General features: G+C 50.0%; 1 long non-coding RNA gene across 1 annotated transcript; it reads left to right on the forward strand.

Moving 5' to 3' along the window:
* Positions 1-2,323: 2,323 nt before the first annotated feature.
* On the forward strand, positions 2,324-4,998 carry LOC135980530 (uncharacterized). The gene is made up of 3 exons (XR_010597551.1): positions 2,324-4,128; positions 4,546-4,692; positions 4,873-4,998. It is a non-coding gene; the product is annotated as an uncharacterized LOC135980530 (long non-coding RNA).
* Positions 4,999-5,000: the final 2 nt, after the last annotated feature.

Below are 5,000 nucleotides of genomic sequence, written 5' to 3' on the forward strand. Positions count from 1 at the left end.
AATTGGTAGAGGGCAGTGGGGGGAGCTCTTAGAGGCATCACACAAGCCACTTCCAGACGGGTCACCCCACTCCGGAACTCGCCCTGATTGGTCAAATCTCCTCTCGGGGTGGTCCTTTCAGGATGAACCCCATCCTGATTGGTAGAGGGTGGTGGGAGGAATTCTTAGAGGGGTCACATGACACACCTTGCTTCCGGTCATGTGGTCACCTTGATCCCGGAAGTAACACCCCCATGAGGTGGGACTTCCAGTGACAGAAGGGAGGGACTAAGGGTCAAAGGGTGGGGCTAAGGGGTCAAGAGGCGGGGGTTAGGGTTTGATTGATGGTAGGACCCTTATAGTACTGCCGGGTGTCCGAGTCAAGAATGGTGGAGTAGCTCCAGGGACGGAGGTTGGTTAAAGGAACCATAGAATCATAGAATCATAGAATATCAGGGTTGGAAGGGACCTCAAGAGGTCATCTAGTCCAACCCCCTGCTCAAAGCAGGACCAATTCCCAACTAAATCATCCCAGCCAGGGCTTTGTCAAGCCGGGCCTTAAAAACCTCCAAGGAAGGAGACTCCACCACCTCCCTAGGTAACGCATTCCAGTGCTTCACCACCCTCCTAGTGAAATAGTGTTTCCTAATATCCAACCTGGACCTTCCCCACTGCAACTTGAGACCATTGTTCCTTGTTCTGTCATCTGCCACCACTGAGAACAGCCGAGCTCCATCCTCTTTGGAACCCCCCTTCAGGTAGTTGAAGGCTGCTATCAAATCCCCCCCTCAATCTTCTCTTCTGGAGACTAAACAATCCCAGTTCCCTCAGCCTCTCCTCATAAGTCATGTGCTCCAGACCCCTAATCATTTTTGTTGCCCTCCGTTGGACTCTTTCCAATTTTTCCACATCCTTCTTGTAGTGTGGGGCCCAAAACTGGACACAGTATTCCAGATGAAGCCTCACCAATGTCGAATAAATGGAAACGATCACGTTCCTCGATCTGCTGGCAATGCCCCTACTTATACAGCCCCAAATGCTGTTAGCCTTCTTGGCAACAAGAGCACACTGTTGACTCATATCCAGCTTCTCGTCCACTGTGACCCCTAGGTCCTTTTCTGCAGAACAGCTACCTAGCCCTTCGGTCCCTAGTCTGTAGCAGTGCATGGGATTCTTCTGTCCTAAGTGCAGGACTCTGCACTTGTCCTTGTTGAACCTCATCAGGTTTTTTTTGGCCCAATCCTCTAATTTGTCTAGGTCCCTCTGTATCCGATCCCTACCCTCTAGTGTATCTACCACGTCCCCTAGTTTAGTGTCATCTGCAAACTTGCTGAGAGTGCAGTCCACACCATCCTCCAGATCATTAATAAAGATATTAAACAAAACCGGCCCCAGGACCGACCCTTGGGGCACTCCGCTTGAAACCGGCTGCCAACTAGACATGGAGCCATTGATCACTACCCGTTGAGCCCGACGATCTAGCCAGCTTTCTATCCACCTTACAGTCCATTCATCCAGCCCATACTTCTTTAACTTGGCGGCAAGAATACTGTGGGAGACCGTATCAAAAGCTTTGCTAAAGTCAAGGAATAACACATCCACTGCTTTTCCCTCATCCACAGAGCCAGTTATCTCATCATAGAAGGCAATTAGGTTAGTCAGGCACGACTTCCCCTTCGTGAATCCATGCTGACTGTTCCTGATCACTTTCCTCTCCTCTAAATGTTTCATAATTGATTCCTTGAGGACCTGCTCCATGATTTTTCCATTGCACAACTCCAGTCGGGGCAGAACCGGGCCAGGATCATGTAGTGAGGCCATGGTTCACACCTGGAGTGATCTGGCTACTTACTTGCAGAGAGCCTGCTTTTATGCAAAAAGTTGCACAACCTGATGTCACATGCTGCATCTGATAATTAGGTCCAGTGGTAGGAGCCTAGGTCGCAGCGAGGTGCAGGATGGCACCTAGGCTAAGACTGGTTTCAGAGTAGCAGCCGTGTTAGTCTGTATCCGCAAAAAGAAGAACAGGAGTACTTGTGGCACCTTAGAGACTAACAAATTTATTAGAGCATAAGCTTTCGTGGACTACAGCCCACTTCTTCGGATGCATATAGAATGGAACATCTATTGAGGAGATATATATACACACATACAGAGAGCATAAACAGGTGGGAGTTGTCTTACCAACTCTGAGAGGCCAATTAATTAAGAGAAAAAAAACTTTTGAAGTGATAATCAAGCTAGCCCAGTACAGACAGTTTGATAAGAAGTGTGAGAGTGAGGCTAAGACTGGTGCTAGAATTAAGATCCAGGGACACACCAGGATCAAAACCGAGATCAGAGTCCATCAACAAAGCAGAAGCAGAACCAGAGCCAGTGTCCAAGTCCAGGCTATTACCCCATGCTGTGAATCTCACAATTGTTGGCTCCCAGGAAATCTGCAAAGGTTTTCCTCAAACTTCATCTGCGAGGATTTCCAATCTAACACTCATTTGGGCACGGGAGAAATGGAAGACAGATTTCAAAACACACTATGGACATTTTAACTGTCTGATATGCTATTGGAGCTAACTAACAGTCCCCTGACCTTGCAACCCTTCATCAGTGATGTATCTGGGAACAGTGTCATCTATTCAGGTGACATACTCCTCTTTTCGGAGAACCCAGAGCAGCACACACACCTCATCCGGACCTGGAGAGGTTTCGGCAGCGTGGTCTCAACACAGAATTGGTAAAGCGTATCTCCAGCGAACTCTCCACAGAGTTTAGGGGGTACATCCTCTCCCCAGAAGGTGTTACGATTGATGCAAATAAGGTGGAAGCCATTCATAAATGGGACAAAGTTTGAAGTCCTCAGCGCTTCCTAGACTTCACCAGCTTTACTGCTGCATCGGCCCAGGGTTCTCAGAGCCAGTAAACCCCGAGAGCTTCCTCCACAAAATGGCCACATTCGTTTGGTCATCCAAGTTCCAACAAGCCTGCAAATAGCTCAGAATTGCCTTCACCACTGCATCTATTCTGACGCACAGCATTCATCATGGAAGTAGACGCATCTACTATGACCACCAGGGCCTGCTTTGTTTGGTGCTGCCAGAGGTGGACTGAAATTCAGACTTAGCTTGACACACGTGACTTCTGCGCTTTCACCAAGGCACCACGCACCTAACTTCTTGGCATCTCAGGCCTCTGAAGACCCTGCTACGTCCATGGCAGCCATTGCCAAGAATTTCACTCATTCAAATGGCCACATGATGGAACTGACTCTCATAGATCACCTGACCAAGATGGCGAGCTTCATCCCTCTGTGCACGAGTACCTTTGGCTAAGAGGACAGATCAGCTCCAAATTTCCAAAGGCCAATGACACCTTTGTTTTGCTAACTATAGATTTCCCACTGATTTCATGCCACACTACGAATAGTCACTCCACACTTCCCAGCTATCGACCTGTGTCAACGAATCCACCACATTCAAGAAGAACGAAGGGAGCCCCTCGAGGACACTAGGAAGGAGTCAGATATTATACGGACTGCTGATGACAAGAGGGAAGCCATTTGCTGAAGGGAGGTAGCAAGTCCCTGGCACTGACCGAATCCCTAAGCCCCGTCTGTTGCAGCAGTTCCTGACCCATCCCCCTTGGATGACCTTCTGATCCCATCCTCCTCCCCTGGCTCTAGGGAGCAAACTCTGGGTCCCTTCCCTCACTCTGGCACAATCCCTGCCCAGAGGGACCGAGCCCCTCACAGACAATGGGACTGTCCTACCTTCTCCTCCTTGTGGGGGGGACTACTACCCCCATTTTACAGACAGGGAATGAAGGTGATGAAATGACCTCTCTAAAGTCACACCTGGAAATGTGGAGGAGATCGGGGAACTGGACTGGGTTTTACAGGAGTGCCCTCCCCACAGAGGCAGCTTCACTTTCTGCCCTTCGTTCTCTCCTCCCCTCTTGGCCCGTCTTCGATGGGGATCTCTGAACCGGGAATGAGCAGGGGCTTCCTCCTCCTCCGTCTTCGAATGTCTGGGATCTGTCCCCAGCAATGCAGCCTGCAGCTGGCCCAGCTTGGGGAGCCAGGACCTCATCCTGTGAAATCGAGACGTGCTGGCTCTCAGTCATGCTTCGACGGAAAACCACGCACCCCACACAGAGGTAGGAACCGCCCATTCCCAGGTTGTTCTGAGGAGCCAGGATTCCTCCAGGAGCTGGGGAAGGGCACAGTGACCAGTCTGTCAGAGGTAGGGGAGGATCGTGTAAGGGGAGGGTCTAAGAGAGGAGGAGGGTGAGCTAGGCTCTGTATTTGGGCTTGGCAGGGATCAAGAGAAGGGACGGGGCTATTAGAGGGCAATGCGAGGTGCAAGGGGTGTCGGAGATGGGGGCAAGGCCTGAAAAGTTCAGCTACTTTAGATGAGTTGTGCCAGAGAATCACCGGTTGAGGTGACTGAAAGCTCTGAACTGGGGCTGGCCAAAAGCATCCTCCTCAGATGGGAACATCCCAAATGTCTGCAGAAGCTCAGCCTCTGAGGTGAACGTTGTGGCCCAAACGTCTCTCTGCTCTGTACCTCGCAGGATTGCAGCCGGCTGTTCCAATCCAGGAGGAAAACTCTGCCACTGAAATCTCACAGCCCCTGTGCAGTGAAGTGCCACTTAAACCCGCTGTGATGCACAGACCTTGCCCTGCTGTCTGCACAGGCCTGAATTTCACCTCTTCAGAGTGTAAGGAAATAATTGGCTGAAGGCCTTTTTTTCTTTTTGGATGGCTGTCTAGTGGGAAAAACTATGGGGATTTTTAACCTGTTTGGCTCCCATGACTGGTGCTTCAATGATGCAGACAAGTGCTGATGCATTGGTTGATTTCCCCACCTTTTAATCTACTCTCTTCTTCTCTTTTAACAGGTATTCTAAGGGCACCCCGTGCTTCATATGGGCATTCTTGGGTGGGCAGATTGCATCAGACCTGCACTTGAATAAATAATAGTGAATGAAATATGCAGACACTAAAGTTCTGCAGCCAAATTCTCAGA

The sequence above is a fragment of the Chrysemys picta genome, unplaced genomic scaffold (assembly GCF_011386835.1).
Source record: "Chrysemys picta bellii isolate R12L10 unplaced genomic scaffold, ASM1138683v2 scaf3953, whole genome shotgun sequence".
NCBI lineage: Eukaryota > Metazoa > Chordata > Testudines > Emydidae > Chrysemys > Chrysemys picta.